We start from the raw sequence: 19,274 nt of genomic DNA, 5'->3' as shown, positions 1-19,274 counted from the left end.
AGTTACATCCAGTTCGAGTATGGCATCTAGCTCGAGGTAGTTCAATGATGCACATGGAAGAATCGCTATAAAATCAGATTCCTGATATGCTCAATAAATGCACACAATCGTTATCCACATTTATTGTCTAACGTAAATGGCAATAGGCTTAATTAGAATAATTACATATCCATTAATTTGGGAAGTTACCCAATATTTTATGTTACCATATATAGCACGGTTATCCAATATTGTCCATCATAATTCCCTATAAATATAAGGGGAATGGGAAGTAAAATGGACCAACATCTTGAATGCAAAAACTCTACTGAAATTGTCATAAACAATTTCTTCAAGAGTTCCAAAGCAATAATAAGAGTGACTCGTGGACTAGGTGGATTTTAAACACTGAACCATATAAAAGTTTTGTGAGTTTATATTTACGGTTTATTATAAATCTTATTCTCTCTAATCAGATTTCTTAATCCCATGTTGGCGAAAACTGCGTCAACAAATTGGTGCTTTCATTGAGTGCAGATTAAGTTTGAAGTTCATCAAAAAATATTCAACACAACAATCAACATGGTTGTTACTTGTTCAATGCGCGACAATGAATTAGAGAGACCTGGTGATCATGGAGATTACCGTGCGGCCGACCCAACTGGAGAGGGCACATCTGGGCAGCGTTGTCCTGGAAAGCAACATATGAACCACGATGATACTGGAAGTTCGGCTTCACACCCACCAAACCCAATCCCTGGGTATTTGACTGCCATTGAAATGGAAAATGCTCAGTTGAGGAGCCACCTTGCCTAGGAAAACAAGCAGATAGATGAGATCATGGCTCGACTACCCCCTCCCACAACTGACGGGAATGTAGGAATGAGGAAAAATGGGTCCCATAGATCTCTGCCCCACCGAAACAATCGACCCAACATAAGCCGTTCCGTCAGAACAACAACACCGAGCTCTATGCCTTCTGAACGAACGCCTAGAAACAATCCTAATAATCACAGGAATGGACAGGCGACTCACACTCACAGAAATCAGCCTAGCCTGACAAGGCAAGCTGAGACCGCATCGAGAAGGGCAGAGGACCCTGTGAATCCACCAGCTAGCCGCTCAGGTACAACGTAACAACTCCGTGTTGCCACCAACTCAGGAAATTGGAGCCGAGCATGGATGAACTAATCTGGTCAATCCAGACGAGACTTAGATTGCTTAGCTAATAAGGCATCCTCCTCTTGGGCCTTGGACAGGGAATTCGCCTCGACCTCTGAAATATTCAGCTTAAAGTCCTTGACCTCCTTTAGAAGCTGATCACGGCTCTCGGTCACCTCCAAAGCTTGCGCCTTAACAATCTTTTCGTTGTTCTGGGATGTTTTCACCTCAGCTCGGATCCAAGCAATACCATGAATTTGAAGGAGGAGGATAAGGATAAGACTTACGATCAGAGTCATCCCCAATGTAGAGTCGAGGATGGTCACCGAGAGTCTCGCCTCTATGGGTTGCATCTCTTGGTGCTGACCAAGTTCACATGCTTCATCATATGGTTCACAATCTCCTAGAACGAACAACGCAAGGGTTCTGGATGTTTCCCCACCTCGATGAGAGGACATGGGATCACGGTAGTTGGGGCTGCGGCTTGGACGACCTGCGGGATATGTGAAGGATCACGAGGAGCTGGGGGAGGAACATTTTTGGTCGTAATTGCGAAGGGTTGGAGTTGCTTCTGGGTGGAACTGGTCCCATTGGTCTTGGCAGGAGAACTAGCAACAACTCTAGTTCCAGAAATGGTTTTCTTCAAAACCCTCGCCCTCAAAGATGTCCTTGAGGTTCGTGTCTTCTTCTGCAAGGATGCACTAAAAAGTTAGAACAAAGTGTTATAATTATAACTATGTACGCAACACAAAGTAACAGATTAAGAACCCTACCCTTCGAACTAGAGGAAGAAACTACTACGATCAGTTCCGGATTATGGGACAGGCTGAACATAACCTCTAACTCTTGGATAATTGGCGGAGGGGGAGATTCTAGCATTAATATTTCACGAGACCTACTAGGTTCGAGCTCCTCATCTGGACTAGGCTCATACTCGGCCTGCCTAATACCCAGGCAGGGTAAAGGAACCATGACACAAGGAACGCCATAACAAGAGGATTGTATCATAGTGTTAAAAAATGGTGAACCTAAAATGTAAAATGTTATCTACTACTACGGTATATTTGGGGTAGGAAAAATCATAGCGTACGACCAATTGTTTGATGCATTGATGTAAAGTCACCTTCAGGTCTGAGTCTTCAGGATGTCGGCTCATAGGCTGCCTCAAATTGAATCGGACTAGTATGAGATTGGAAGCAACCCGGTTTATTTCCCTATCTTGATTACCTTGGCCGGAGGTACCAGCTGCTGCCCCCGATTCGACACGACCTTGGTCAGAATTCTGCCCGCCTTCAGTGATCTTTCTTTTACACACCAATGGTGCGACCTCCTCTTCTTCCTCGACCTCCTCAACAATTGGAGGTAGCTCTTTGGGAGGACCTCAAGGCTTGATGGCCAGTGTCTGATCTTCCCTGATTAGCTTGCAGACCACCATAGTGGCATCATTTACCACTGCCCTAAAATCCTTCTCCTTAGTAGGAGCGTTGGTCAGAGTTTTGTATTGACCCCCAAGGGTCTCAGATCGCTTTGTTCTCTTGTAAATAGCTGCACAAGATAACGACTCAATCAGAATAAGTATAATTTAGCAAAAAGAAAGGAATTCAGATGAAGAGTCTAAAAGTAAGGAAAATTTCATGAACTTGGAAAAAAATGAGCAAAAAAGAAATTTAAACCAGAGTGATGACGTACTTATAGATTTATTCTTGATCGAGGTTGTGAAAGAGGCGAAGAACGATGAAGGTTGCATAAATTGGGAAGTAACCATTGGAGGGATTTCTGAGAGGGAAGAAACTTGGAAGGGTTTCTATAAAATTTTGGAGAGAAGAAAGAAAGAAAATTCGACTCTTAAAGGTGGTGAACGACAGGTCGTCTCCTATTTATACGTCAAATTTGGGGACAAATTTGAACTGCACGATTAAAGCAGGTAGAGATCCGAGGGTTAGAATTAAATAAACCAAACGTCGACAAGACAACTGTCACAGTACTCGAAACCTGAACAGGTACTTATAACAAGTAGACATGTGTCCCGTACTCGAGTAAGTGGGTGGGCATGTTTTTTTTATAAAAGTAGCTGAAAAGCCCCTACTGTGCGTGTCAGAAGTGACGTCATGCACGAATAGGGGCTTAGGGGGAAAATGTTGTATCCTAAAAACATGAGCTAAATTATCTTGCTCGGAGTACAACCACTACTACAAAAAAGGCTTTTTAGGGCTTGTTTTGCGAGTCCTCTATTTGAGAGCCTTACAAATTGAGGTTTTTTAGGACTCATGTTTTTAGGGCTCGCATTGCGAGTCCTAAAAAGTTTTATTTTTAATTTTTACAAAATTACATGATAGCCAAAGCTCCCGCCGGAGGTTTGACGATGACGGCGGCGCCACCACCCCATGGTGGAGGTTCAGTCCGATCCTTTAGTGGGTTTTGAAGCCCAAAGCACAAGAAATGCAGTGGTGGTGGTCATTTTGCTCGGGGTGGCTCGAGGTGGTCAGAATATGCCCAAAATGTTTCGAAAACCCACATGGTCGCTGAACTTTGGAGGCTCGGTCGACTATGCTAGGGGGCGCATGAGGCTAGGGGCTCGCGGGGGTGGGGGTTTCGGGGGCTGGGGAACACCCTAGGCCAGCGCATGTAGCCGGGGGTGGCTGGGTAGCAGGCTTGCGTGAGAGAAACCCACATAAGTTTTCAAACTTTAGAAGCTCCGTCAACTAGGCTAGGGGCGCGTGAGGCCATGGGATCGCGGGGCTGGGAGTTTCGGGAGCTGGGGAATACCGTGGGCCGGTGGGAGTAGGCGAGGGATGGCTAGAGCGCCACCGTTTATGGCTGGGCAGTGGGCTTGTGAGAGAGAGAGAGAGAGAGAGAGAGAGAGAGAGAGAGAGAGAGAGAGAGAGAGAGAATGGATTGTTGTTTTTTTTCTTTGTGATTTAATTTATAATAAAACTTTAGTTGAAAAAAATTATTCAAACTTTTAGGACACACATAAGTTTTTAGGGCTCGCTTTGCGTGTCTTAAAAGAAATTCTTTAAGGACTCTCAATGAGTGTCCTAAAAAGTCCAGGAACTTTTGTTAAAAATAAATTCAAACTTTTAAGACACACATAAGTTTTTAGGGCTCGCTTTTCATGTCCTAAAAAAATTCTTTAAAGACTCTCAACGAGTGTTCTAAAAAGTCCAAGAACTTTTGTAAAAAAAAATTCAAACTTTTAGGACACGCATCAGATATTAGGGCTCGCACCGTGTGTCCTAAAAGAAATTATTTAAGGACTCTCAATGAGTGTCCTAAAAAGTCCAAGATATGTTTTTTGGGCTTGCATCTAGGTTAGTGCCCTAAAAAAGTGTCCTAAAAGCATTTTTTTGTAGTAGTGAACATACACGAAATAAATAAAGGAGGCAAGACTTTAGAGATATCTTGTCAACTCCAGGTAAATTAGCTCGAGGCTATGTCACTGAATTCGGGACGGCCCAAGATCCTTTAGATCGATTAAAGCGCGGATGACAGAGGTCAAAGTATCCAACGTCCAATGTCCATATCGCCTTAGCTAAGCCCAAGCTTGAGTATTTTGTGAATCAATCCGTCCTTATCCAGTTACATCCAGTTCGAGTATGACATTCAGCTCGAGATAGTTCAACGATGCACATGGAAGAATCCCTACAGACTCGGATGCCTGATATGCATAGTAAATGCACATAGTCGTTACCCACATTTATTGACTAATGTAAATGGCAATAGACTTAATTAGGATAGTTACATGTTCAATAATTTGGGAAGTTACGCAATATTGTATGTTACCTTTTATAGCACGGTTACCCAATATTGTCCATCATAATTCAATATAACTATAACGGGAATGGACGATAAAATGGACCGACATCTTGTATGCCAAAGCTCTCCTGAAATTGTCATAAACAATTTCTTCAAGAGTTCCAAAGTAAGAATAAGAGTGACTCGTGGGCTAAGTGAGTTTTAACCACCGAACCACGTAATAGTTCCGTGAATTTATATTTACACTTTGCTATCAAGCTTAATATCTCTAATCGAATTTCTTAATCCCTTGTTGGCGTAAAACTGCGTCAACACCTTATCTTATTTTCCATAATTAATTAATTCTTAATAAACAATAATACACAATTACCATTAAATCCCCCATCTAAGTTTTCTTATGAATCCACTTAAGCCATTTTTAGTAATTTTCCTTAAACCAATAGACTTAACTTTCATAGATTGCAATTTCTACCATAGAACTTATAAATCTACATTGACCCCCATAACTCCATTATTATATCATTTTGGCCCCTAACACTTGAAGGAACACTTGTGTGTTGGCACTAACAGATTCTGTAACGCCCTACTCCCTTAGAGCCATCACCAAGTGTGTTTAAAATTGTGCCTCAACTCGCTAATCGAGGTTTTAAATCAAAAACGTGTAACTAAGCCATAATTAAAAGAAAACATTAGAGAAAGTAGGTTTCATTGCTAATCATAAAGGTTTACACTTGGGATCCCAAAACAAGGTTTAGAAAATATTTACAACACAAAACTGATCAGAGTCGACTAGACGACAAAACCTAAGTTCCCTTACAAACATCTCCCAAAATCCCCTAGCTGTGGCAGCCAGGCCGGCCGAACATGTACACGCCGCCTCACGCCAGCTGAGCTCATGGTTGGTTGATCTTCTCTTTACCCTTACTTGCACCACAGAGCATCTGTGAGCCGAAGCCCAGCAAGAAAACCCAAAACAGATAACATATGCAAAACACAAGTCAAACATATAAACACGCCACCAATGGCTAAACACATACGGCCTAGCCGCCCAGGCGTTTACCAAGCCCTAGGGTCGCGGACCACGCCGTGAGGATATCCCAGGTATCCTTTTAGGGACTAGCCCTGGCAACTCGCACCCCTCGTGCTCAACGCTGCTCCCGGCCCTTTGCCGTTCTCGGCCTTGCACTCAACGTGCCTGATGTCGTTCCCGGCCCCACGCCGTTCCCGGTCTACACCGTTCCCGGCTCTTGCCGATCACACATATAATATCAACACAGTATAGCAACAAGCACATAATTCAAGCATAAGCAAATAAAGAGCCATGCTCTGCAATACCAACATATATATATAGGGCTCGGCCCTGCATATCACTTCCGTTCAATACAATGGGCTCAGCCCTGCACACGAGCTCTATGGAAACAGGGGTTTCCTTACCTGAGTTCCGAGCTTCCTGAGCACCGATGCCCCGAGCACAGTCCGCTAATGTGAGCCTTGCCGAAACCCTAGTCACAACACATAACAATATCCGATCATCAAATTCCAACCCAACAAATAACCTCGAACCGTAACCCTAACCTCTGGGATCTTGAATTCTATCACTCCGAGTGATAAAATCCATCCCGAGCCTTCCCCTTAAAGTTCCCAAGTCAAAAATATCATTAAATTCCTCACTGACACTAAGGGCCGCGACCCCACCCCCTAGAGCCGCGGCTAGCCTCAAAACAGAGGCTAGCTCTCCACTGACCAACACGCGGGCCGCGGCGCGCCCGAATTCCTTCAGCCTCCCACGGCTGTGCGCGCATGCGGGCCGCGGCACACCCCTTCTAGGGCCGCGGCACTAACAGCAAACCTAGAATTTCCATCAACTTTTCATCCCTTCCTCAAGCCAATTACCATCAAAACCAAACTAAGATTCCTAGATATTCAACACAATTACTCCAGCACAAAAACAACATCAAAACCTCATCAAAGCATGCTCCAAAACTTAGCTAAACCACCCAAAGATCAAGCACACTTAACTACATGCAAACCTCTAGACCAGCAGAAAATTAAAGACTAGACCTTAGTGTTTAAAGCTTACCTTGCTGAGCTTAATCCCAGAATTTTGATCCTTAATCCCAAAGCTTCAAGCCCCTAGAGTTTCCCAGCAGAACCCCTTCAATTTTTCCAAGCAATTCCTTTAAGTTTCCTCAAGTTTAGCCTTAGAGAGAGTGAAAGAGAGAGACAAAAAGCTATTTCTCAGTTCCAAGGAAGATATGAGTCGGTTTCCCTCAATTTCTGTACAGTTCCATTTCATTTATTTGTTTTATATGACTTAAGTCTAAAGGTTACCTCAAGGCTCGGGGTACCAAAACGTCCCCGAGGGCAAAAATGGTAAATTCCCCAAATATTCCCGCCTAGACATTCTATCCTCAAATATATCTCCAAATATTTATTTCTATGTCCCGATAATCCCATAACTCAACTAATACCAGAATTATCCCTCGACTCGCCCCGAGTCCGAATCTCAACCCCGTTGTAACTCTCTGGCTAACTGCTCCCCAGGACTGTCTCGGATCGTGCTGTACAGACATATCACACATATACAACATATATTTCATTTATCACATTTAACTCAATTAACATGCATCATAATCATATATACACATAGATTCACATATAAGCATATCTAAACCACTTATTGCCCTCCAGGCACACTAATCAAGGCCCTAAGCCTGATTAGCAAATTCGGGTCGTTACAGATTCAAATCATAAATCATACTTACATATCATATCATATATCTCGTAAACACATAATTACAATATTTATCATGATTCTTTGGACCCAAGTCAAAATTACAAAAATACCTCTTACTAAGGAAAGCTGATATTACACTAATGCAATGATTTCTATAGCAAGAGTAATTATTTATTCAAGTGGGGGAATATTATATTCTTACTACAATGTTTGATTGATTAAATAAGTATTACAAAAGAATTATTATTTAATCTAGTAGGGGAATGTTATATTATTCATAATAATATAATGTTAGATTAAATAAATGTGACAAAATAAGTTTGTCACATTTTGTAACATAATTTGAGAGTTGCAAATAAGTGGGACAAATGTGTGTCCAAATTTGTAACATACTTTTGGGAGTTACATATCTTACAAAATCAGTAACTATTAATAACTTCAAAAAGATCACCTTGAGAGCTATTTCTAGACTTGAGAGTCCCTTAGTGTAAGGAAAATATGGTGAAATAAGCTTTTGGACAAAGGTCTTGGATCTTGTTCAAGTCTAGTAATCCCCACTACTCTTCACTTGAGGTGGTGTGAGTGTCAGAGTGTTCTTTATATTTCTATTATTCTTATCTCATTCTCATGTTCTTCTTTGTTCTTATTTTATTTGTATTGTTATTATCTTGAGTTTGTAATATCTTTCTCATCTACTTCTTCATATATCTATTTTACTTGTATATGGTGCATTAGAGTTGTAACTTTATTTTAATCAATCCTATTGTCCATTTGTATTTCTTGCTTAGAGTTGCGTTTTTGTTTCTATATATTCCATTCAAATATATACTCTCTAACAAGAATAAAATAAATATAAGAGTTGTGAGATATTTATTTTACTAGATAGTTAAGGGTTAAATAAATTCTATCAGGATCCTAGAATAATTTTATTAATTTATTGCATCATATGGGAATTTATTTGAAAATCATAGAACATGATTTTATGTGTTTGGAGTCGCATAAAATCATAGTCATTTTTACACTATAGTTGTGTGTGTGCCGACTGGTACCACGTGTTTTGATATTTTAGGCTATAGTTTAATGTATTTATTTTATTATATAGTTTACAACTCATTAATGGGAAATGATGAGCATAAAATTTGGTCATGGAGACATAGTAATTAAAGTAGTGTTCCCTAGTTTTGAGCATGAGGTAACCTTAAAATAGTCAAGCACATTGTTTTGTGCTAGCTTCCTATAGGTTTCGGCCATGGCGAGAGTGAAAGGGAACCAAGACTTTTTCAAATTCAAATAGTAGTGGGTGGTGGTTATGGGAGGTTAAGGGTTGATGAGAGGAAGTTTTCTACTGATTTGGAATAGCCATTTTTGAAATCCAATAAGAAAGAAAGAGAAAAGAGTTGAGAGAATGGAAGAGAGAAAAGAAAGGAAATAAAACTCTTAGAGAGGAAAGAAAATCTTCCAAGGTGTTCAGCCAACAAGGGTAAGAGTTTCTAATTTTCTCCTTGTTATTTTTTGCATTTATGGATGCTTTGAAGTTTGGTTTTGTATAAAAATTATGGGCTGTTGTGTATAGGATTAGATCTGAGTTTGAGGTTTAAAGTGATGAGAAATTGATGTTAAGTTGGATTCTTAAGGTCCTTGTAATGTCCTAAAATTTCTAATAAGGCTTAGTGCCTTTATTAGGGGGCCAGGAGGGCATTATTAGAATATTAGGTGAATTAATTGAATATTTATGTGATTATGTGAATTGCACGTGTTATATCATCATATGATTGATTAAGCATGTTTAAGTGTATTAAATGTGCGAAACATGCCCGCTTTTATTTAAATGAGCATATTCATAATTTTGACCCACTGATGGTATAAATGTGATTAAATAATATTATATGATTGAGACCACATTATTATGTAGATATATTTGAGATATTCAGCATGAGCAGGTCCTTTTGAGCAAGAAAGCAGTTTACTCACAACGAGAGATTTATACCCGGTTCGGGGTGAGCCAAGGGGTATTTTGGTAATTCAGTGAGATACCAGAGCATATTTGGGTTTGAGTCATATTTTGGGAAATGTTGTGATATTCCGGATTTGCCAGAATTAATTGGGGTTATAAGTATGATGTGAGAGGGGAGTGTAAATGAAGATTTTTACCCTTAGTGGGATTTGAGAGGGAAGTTTTGCCTTAAGGGCATCTTGTTCATTTGGACCATGGGCTATCTTATTTAGCTGAAGCTTATCAGCTTAGATTTTAAAAGAAACATAACACACACACTCTCTCTCTAGTTTTCTTTGTTTTTGTAGAGAAATTTGATTCCAAAGCTTGGAGCGTAATTGCTAAGGGAATTAAGGAGATTTGAGGCAAGTTTGGAATCTGTTAACGCTTAGGGAATATAGCTGGATTCGAATTCTTTCTGAGGTAATTCAAAATCTGAGTTTTAGTATTTGGTTTCTTAGAGTTTTTGAAGTTTTATTAAGATTCTAAGTTTAAGGGATTTTGATTAAGTTTTAAGATTGGTTTTGATGTTTCTGAGCTACTGGGACCATTATTATGGTCAAAATTGGTTAAAATTGTGTTTTGGGACGATTTTGGATAGGTTTGCGATTCTTAAAATCGATGGTTTTTTGAGTTCATAGGGACGCGCTGCGGCGCTGTTCTTGAGCCCCGTGACCCTCATGAACTCAGAGAAGAAGGGGTGTGCCTCGAACTGCCCAGGTGATGTGGCGTAACCCACCTAGTTGCGCCGCAATGCGTGTCGAGTGATTTTTGGGCTCGGGCTCTATAACTTGTTGAGTGCTGCGACCCTTAGTGGGGGTGCCGTAGCTCAAATTGGGAAATTTTTTTAGAAAATATGTTTTGGGAGCTGGGAACTCAAACCTAAAGGCTTGGGAATGGTTCTACTACCCGGGTTAGTAGAATTTCGGGTCCCGGAGGCTAGGACTTGGTACGGAACCTTTATTAGTTCGTTTCATGATAGTTATTCTTTGTTATGGTTATGACTATGGTGAACCATTAGACTCGAGAGGAAAGGACCGTACTCTAGGTCGTCATACGCTATTCACTTAGGACCTGAGGTAAGAAAACTACACCTGGACTATGGTTAGGGCTTGAGCCCCGGTTATTGAACATGGTAATCGTGCTTAGAATGTTTTGTTAAACATGTTGATTGTGCTGTGAATGACTTATTAAATGATGACCGTCCATATGATATATCCAATTAAAAGGCTCGACTTATAAGTCGAGGGCAACAATAGTGTGCGGAATGCGGGCTGATGTCGTTATCTGTCATATCTGATTGAAAGATTCAGCTTATACGTCAAGAGTTTATTGGTTATATTCGACTGAAAATCTTGGCTTACAAGTCAAGGATCTATGTAATGTATCTGATTAAAAGCTCGACTTATTAGTCGAACGTATATCTAGTAAAAAGGCTCGGCTTATAAGTCGAGGGTTTAAAGGCCCAACTTATGAGTCGAGGACGGCAATAGCGCGCTGAACGCCAACCAATGTGGTTAAGCCAACTAAGAAGTGTGATATACGCTTAAACGACCCTATGGCTGCCTGGAAAATAATGCACAAGATGCACTGGGATAGCTCTAAGGCGGGTTAGATGGGAATACGACAGTGGGCCCCCAGTGTGACTCTATAGTTGCTTATGTAGGTTAAAAAGCTTGGCTTATAAGTCGAGGGTGGCTTTAGCATGCCGAAATTAGGTCGAAATGGTAGGGAAAATTTAAAAAGCTTGGATTACAAGTCGAGGGTGGCTTTAGTGTGCAGAACACAGGCCAAAGAATGCTTAACTCGCTAAAAGAGTCATTTATACTGAAACTGTGTAATTAAAAGTAACCTAAGGATTGGGTATTAAAAATTTTGGTCAACAAAAACCACTTCATTAAAAGGTTTAGGTTTGTACACGGGATCCAAAAAGAGTTTATAACTAGCATATAAACAACATAAACACAAAAGCCGCCCTAGGCGGCAAAAATCAGGGTTCAACCCTAGTTCCAGTAAGAAATCGCGATCGTGGCAGTCGAGAAGGCCGCATATGTACACTCCCCCACTGATGCTCTCCAACTCAGAGCTGGTCCAACTATTCTTTGCCCTTACATGTACCATAGAGCACCTGTGAGTCGAGGCTCAACAAGAAAACCTCACAAGGCATAACAATACCCAGATATTGAAAATCAATAAACATATGCTTCACAAATATCCAATACATTTATTCCAACCATATAATTTTGTAAACATGTTCCACAGTTTACAAAGATGTTTGTTCTAATCATATAATCAATTACACGGCGCAGGAAAACAATCCTGCCGAACGGCCCAATCGAGCTAGATGTGTAAACAGGAATTCAACTCGCAGTTCATGTCATGCAAGTGGGGACCACACCCTGAACTATACTTGCCTTCACTTACACGGCCTAGGAAACAATCCTGCCGAGTGGCCCAACCGAGTGAGATGCGTACTCAAGCACTCAGCCCGCGGTTCTTGCCAGGCGAGTAGGGACTGCACCCTCCAAACTTACTCGTCTTCATGGCCTGTGTTCCACACGCTTTGTCGATCAGCCCCACGCTCAATGTGATGGTTGTTCGACCCCACGTTCAACACGTTGGTCGAATATTAGTTATTTCATATATTCACTGATAGTTCATGGTTAATAGACATACCAAATTCAATATAAATAAGACCATAGAGCCACATTGGGACCCCCTTGCCCTATTCCCTTTTTAACTAGCCTTATAGCTAGCTAGGCATACCTCGGTATTTATATTTCAGGCGGCCATGGGGCCGTACAAGTGTATATCCCACTTCTGGGTTGTTCTAGCCACATCGACCTACATTAAGCACTCTAAGGCCACCTTGGACTTGTAATCCTAGCCTTTCAATTAGATATGACAGATAACGACATCGACCTACGTTCAGCAGGGTATTGCAGCCCTCAACTTATGAGCCAAGCCTTTTAATAAGGTATATTAGATGAACAATCATCATTTTAACATAGGTACACACATCACAATCAACATGTTTAACAAAATACTCTAAGCATGATTATAGCCATGTTCAATAACTAGGGCTCAAGCCCTAACCCTAGTCTATGTTAAGTTTTCTTACCTCAGGTCTTGAGTGAATAGTGTATGACGACCTTGAGTACGGTTCTGTCCTCTCGAGCCTAATGGTTCACCCTTATTCACAACCATACGAGGAATAACTATCAATAAATGAACTAATAAAGGCTTCCGGACCAAGTCCTAGCCTTCGGGACCTTGAATTATATTAACATGGGTAGTAAAACCATTCTCGAGCCCTTAGGTTTGGGTTCCCATAACCCAACTAATTTCTAAACCCCAAACCTAATTTTAAAATTTTCCCAATTTGAGCCACGACACCCCCCACTAATAGCCGTGACGCTCAGCAAGTCAAAGAGCCTCGAGCCCAAAACCACAGAGCACACGTCGCAGCGCATCCCGCCTAACACCGTGGGACCAAGGAGGTTCGAGGCAACTCCCTGCCTCTTTGAGTTCATGAGGGCCGCGACGCCCCAAGAACAGGGTCGCGACTCGACCCCGCAAACCCAGATTTTCAGCGATTTGAAGAATCGTAAACCTATCCAAAACCGCCCCAAAACACAATTTTACTCAAAATTGACCATGGAAACAGTCTCAACAGCTCATAAAAATAGAAAACCAACCTCAAAACTCAACCAAAACCCAAAATCAATCCTATCCCAATGAACACTAAAAAGAGAAACTAAACCAAGGAAAAACATAGCTTACCTATTGATTCCTTGCAACAAGCTCGAATCCTTCTAGTTGCTGGTACCCAAAATAGCTTCCAATTTCCTAAATATCACTTCCCAACTTTAGATTCAAGGTTTCTCTTCCAAAATTTCAAAAAAACTTAGAGAGAGGGAGAGAGAATGCGAGGGAGGAGTGAGAGAGAGTGCTCTGTTTTTTTGAGGTGATAAATCAGCCTTAGCCTATACATAATGGTCTCAAAAAGACCAAAATACCCTTGGCCACTTAATCCTCCCATTTAAGCCCTCAAGGACAAAATCGACATTTTACACTCCCGCCTCACCTTACACTAATAATTCCCAATTAATTCCACCCAACCCGAAATATCACTATTTCCCCCAAAATATGACTCATACTCCAATGAGTCTTGGTAACTCATCGAATTACTGAAATACCACTTGGCTCACCCCAAGCTGGGTATTAGTTCCTATTGTGTCTAAACCGCTATATTGCTAAAAAGGACTGGCTCCTACCGAATATCTCAATTATACCTACATAACCATGTGGGCTCAAACATATAACACATATAATTACAGATATACCCATAGTGGATTAAAGTTCAAAAATGCCTTTCTTAACAGAAACGGGCCTATAAGCACATATAACACACTTAAATATGCATAATAAATCATATTATAATATAACTCATGTAATTCACATAATATTCAATAATGTCACATATAATTCGACTTATGCCCTCCCGACACCGAAATCAAGGTCCTAAGTCTTATTAGGAATTTTGGGACTTTACAACTATCCCCTCCTTATAGAAATTTCGTCCTTGAAATTTATCTGAACCGTCTAGGATACTGATCCCGTATATCCTTCTCAAATTCCTAGGTCGCTTACTCGACCTTACTATTCCTCCATAATATCTAAACTAGAGGACTACCACCAATTTTTTTTTATTAATTTTGTGCTTTGTTTTTTTAATTGTTAAGTGTGATGAATTAATTTTTTTATTATTATTGTTTGAATTGTTTGGTAGAAATTGTGTGAATTTAATTTTTATTGTTTGATTTAAATATTGAATTAATTTGTGAATAAAATGAGTTTTCATTGAATGTACCAATGTGCATGATAAGTAGAGATGCACTTTAGTAATTGTGTGTGCACATGTGCATGGTTGCATGGTATGCATGCAATAGATTTTCTACACATTTTTATTTTCCTTTTATTAGATTTATTTAATTTAATTAGAAAAATAAATAAATAAAAAGAAGAGGAAAGAAAGAAAGAAGGGTGGACGACAAGACAGGGAAAGGAAGAAGAAGTTTTACCTTTTTAATCCTAAGTTAATTCCTTTTATTATTTGGCAATTTATAGTGATTGGTTTATGATAGGAAAATGGGGTAATTTAGGGCAAGGATTAAGGGATTGGGATTGGGAAAGTTCTCATTCCCACTAAGGGAAACTAGGTTTCGGCTAGGGTAATAAAAGGAAGGAGGAAGGAAGCCTCTTGGCTCATTTGGGTGGCTGCCGAATTCTAGAGATAGAAGGAGAAGGGAGAACACGAAGGAGGAGAGAAGGAGAGAAAGAAAGAGGAGAAGAGGAAGAAGTGCATTCGAAGTCTCTAAGGTATGGGTTTGAGTTATGATTTATTTTCCTCCTCTTCTTGGTTCTAAGTTTAATGGAATCCATGGTAATGCTAAGTCCTAAACAAGAGCATAGGGAGTGTGGTCTAGGGTTTCGACCTACAAGGGAAAGAGTGTTTTGGTTCCTTATGTTGATCTATATGGGATTTTGGCTTGTTTGGTCTAATGATTTGGTGATGATGATAAGGTGTTGGAGGCTAGCAAACAAGAGGCTGACCATAGTTATTTTTGAGTTCTTTGATTTCTATCAAAGGAGGTAATGGTACCTTTATCCTTGAAATGATCCTTATTGTTGTTGTAATCTTTTGATATATATAGTCATGGTGTGCGTGTATTGGATTGATTGTTGATGTATGGTGTAATGTCAATCTCTTGTTATGAATATTTGTTTTGATCTTAAAATCATGAGCATGGTGATATTGATGTTATGACACCTATGGTTTTCCCTATGATTTGATGCTATGTTTTGTTTGGCATAAAAGTTCTATGTAGAAGCATGCAAGGGTTTTGGTTGTTTTTGGCTAGGAGAGTTTCGGCCTAGGGGTGATTACTCAAGCATGCTTAGTTTCATCATTATGTGTGCATGCCAATGTAATCTTAGAAACATGATATGTTTGTAAGATTTTAAATGGGTTCCTTTAAAGATGTTAATAGATGCATGCTAGGGCTTAAGTGTTGTCTTGATCTATTTCATGCTAATGTAATCCTCCCCAATATTTTGTAAACATGAAAAAAGCAAACATGAAATGTGGATGATGAGGTTTCGGCCATAGGTATTGTAATGACCCAAAATCACTAATATGGCTTAAGGGCCTTGATTAGTGTGCCAGAAGGGCATAATTGGTTTATCTATGAATTTATTGGTTTAATGCATGATTCTATGATAAGCATGCTTTTATGGTTATATGAATGTAAATGATTATATGCTATAATTGTGAGAGCCACATTATTATGTGGGTAAATTTGCAACATGCGACTTGAGGCGATCCTAGGGAGCTAGTTAGCGGGAAAGTCACAACGGGACTTAATACTTGACTTGGGGAAAGTCAAGGGGTATTTCGGGTATTAGATGGTCATTTGGGTTATGGGTTTTGGAAATAAATAATTGGAGATATATTTGAGGTTAGGAAGCTTAGGTGGGAATACTAGGGAATTTCACCATTTTTCCCTCGGGGACGTTTCCGGTACCCCGAGCCTCAGGATTGACTTAATCGCTTAAGGATAGATAGAAAAAGCTTAGAAAGTGGTGGAACCGACCCTTCCCTCCTCTTCTCTTTCTCTCTCAAAAAAAAAAAAAAAAATCCACAAGGAACCAAGAAGAACTTGGCTGAAATTCAGAGAATTGGAGCTGTGATTTAGGAGATTAGCTCAGGGATTAGCTGATGATTCAATCAAGAATTAAGGTAAGCCATAAGCTTTATGTATGGTGTTTAGATTCTGTGGTTATGGATGAGTTTTGAGGTGTTTATGGGTTTTGACATTGAAGGAGGACTGAATTGAAGCTTGGAACTTGGGAGTCAGCTTAGAATTTCTTAGAGAGTTGGTTCATCAGAGAAGGTAAGCTCGAATTTATGATTTAATGACTGAATCTTAGTGTTTTCTTGACTGGTTTTGATGTTTTTAAGCTTTTGGATTTCAGAGATTGAAGTGGGATTTCAGTGAGTTTCTGGGCTAAGTTTTTGCTGGGTTGTGTTGCTGGAATCGTGATAGAAGTTTTGTGATAGTTGAGTTGTGGAATTGGGATAGTTTTGGTTGGTTTTGAGTGAGGTTTGAGAGTAAAAAATGGTGGTTTTTCTGGGTTCAAAGGGGTCGGGCCGCGACATAGTTCTTGGAGCGCCGCGACCCTCCAAAGCTGATGATTGTTGGAGAAGGAGGGCGGGCAACAACATGGGGCATGTAGGGCCGCGACCCGTGTCTGGTTCTGGGTGAGGATGAGCCTCTGGTTGGGGCCATGCCGCGGCATAGGGAGCCTGAGCCGCGACCCTTAAGGAAATTTGTGTTTTTGGGATTTTAAGAATGGGAACTTAACCTAGGGTGCTCGGGATCGATTCTACTACTGTGTTTGGTGGAATTCGATGTTCCGGAGACTAGAACCTTATCTAGAAGCCCTTTTACAATTATTAATGGTATCCCTTATCTTGATTGTGACTAGGTATAAGCCAGGGGCTTGGGAAACGGATCGTGCTCAAAACACATCTCACGTATCTAGTACACTTGGAAACTAAAGGTAAGAAAATTGCACCCGGTTGTGAATTGATAATGGGACTAAGGGCTCCCTACTTTGTATGCTTTGTGAAGGATGGTATTATGCCATGTGAATAATAAAAAAATGGCCTAAGAGTGTCAGAGTTTATATTGGAGCACAGGGCGCGGCTCAGCCACTGGTAGCTGAGGACAACTTATTATGCACTGGGCTCGGATTAAGCGGACCAGAGTCAATGGGGTATACAGAGGGTGCGACCTAAGGGTGTCGACCCTAATTATCATGTGATTTTATTATTATTGTTGATTGGTGGAATTGTCATCCTGAATGGCTAAGTGTTGGTTTGTTGATTCTTTGCTTATGTCTATGGATTATGTAGTTAGTGTGGTACGTTAAGTGTATAAACATGCTTTAAGGATTATTCAGTTGATATCATTGTTTGTACTATAACGTTATGTTTTCTTGCTGGGCCTTGGCTCATGGGTGCTACATGGTGCAGGTAAAGGCAAGGGCAAGCTTGATCAGCCCTGATTCGGAGAGCTCTGAAGGCAGAATGTACATGATCAGCTGTTCAGCCACCACAGTTGAGGAGGAGACAGGAACAGGAGAACCATAAATGTCTGTTTTGCCCTTAGAGTGGCTAGTGGTTGTTTGTACTCTGGAAATTTTGTAAACTAACTTTCAAACACCGTTTCTTTTGGGATCCCTTGTACAAAATTTTTAATTATATGAAATGTGTCTTTTGTGACCAAAACCTTTTAACCCTAATTCATTAATGATTTTAGTGACACGTTTTTTTAACTAAATGACTTGATTAGCAAGTCCTGCACCTTTATAAATACACAGTGTAGCGGTCTTGGCTATCCAAGGCGTTACAGGTATGATGCATGATGTGTTGTTTTTACTTTTGTGTCACTTATGAACATGCTAGATTAATTGGTGAAATGAAGGGTGTGTCTTGATTCTTGTTAAAATGATAATTTAGTGATTTTCATGACGATTATACTTGCTGATTTTGTGTATATTTGGTGAGAAACTTTGGAGAAACAACGATTTGTATGCATAAGTAATGTCTCCAAGGATGTGTTGATTTTATGTAAATAAAAGGGTATTTTAAAATCACATTTAAATGGTATTTTTACTCAATTAATACCTACAATTTTTTTTTTTATATTTTATGAAGAAAAATATGATTTTCAATGGGAATTTACTCATTTGGTACCTTATGTTTTTGCAAAGTATCATTTTGGTACCCTCTGTTTTCAATAATGCTCATATGGTACCATGTATTTTAAAAATATACATATTTGATACCTTAGACTTAGATTTGATAGATAAAATTTTGTCAATATGATCAAACTGTCATCAGTTATATGTAATTAAGTAATTAAATTTAAATTTGGAACTTACATAATTGATAGCAGTTTGATTAAATTGGTAAAATTTTATTAATTAAATTTGAGTTTAGGGTACCAAATATGTACGATTTTAAAATACAGGGTACCATATGAGCATTATTGAAAACAGAGGGTATCAAAATGATACTTTGCAAAAACACAGGGTACCAAATGGTTACCTACCCGATTTTCAATTAAAGTTTGTGATTTTTGAGTGATTAAGTAGTTGCTAGAAGTTTTGGTTAAAAGTAAGAAATGTCTTTTAAATGAAAGAAATAATGTGTGTATATTGAAATAAATTATTACCTTAAATTATGTATATGTTAAATTGATATTTTTAAAATGTAACCATAAATTTTTACATTATTATTAAGTGCGGTTTTTCTTTATTTTTAATGAGAAATTGTTTGGGTTTAAAATCACTTTTGATTTTTAAACAAAATAAATAGTTGCTGAAAGTTTATGTTATTAAGTTAAAAATAATTATTTTGTTAAAAGTAATGGGTTTACACTACATAATTTAAGTTTTAAATAATACAAGTGAAAATCCCACACTTAAAAATTATATTTTCTCACACTTAATCTTGTAATTTTGTTAATTTAGAAGAAAATGTTATTTTCTAAAAGAAACATGAAATTTTATAAGTAC

The 19,274-nt window shown here is 39.4% G+C and overlaps 1 protein-coding gene across 1 annotated transcript in view; it reads left to right on the top strand.

Moving 5' to 3' along the window:
• The window catches only part of LOC133823176 (uncharacterized), a 33,160-nt gene extending 15,188 nt beyond the window's left edge, over positions 1–17,972 (top strand). Inside the window, exon 4 of the transcript XR_009888168.1 lies at positions 17,728–17,972. The gene's annotated coding sequence lies outside the window, so the exon portion shown is untranslated. The remainder of the gene's footprint in view (positions 1–17,727) is intronic.
• The last annotated feature ends 1,302 nt before the right edge of the window (positions 17,973–19,274 follow it).

The sequence above is a fragment of the Humulus lupulus genome, chromosome 3, assembly GCF_963169125.1.
Source record: "Humulus lupulus chromosome 3, drHumLupu1.1, whole genome shotgun sequence".
Lineage (NCBI taxonomy): Eukaryota > Viridiplantae > Streptophyta > Magnoliopsida > Rosales > Cannabaceae > Humulus > Humulus lupulus.
Note: the sequence above shows the minus strand (reverse complement) of the source record. Positions and strands in the feature narration are given on the sequence as shown.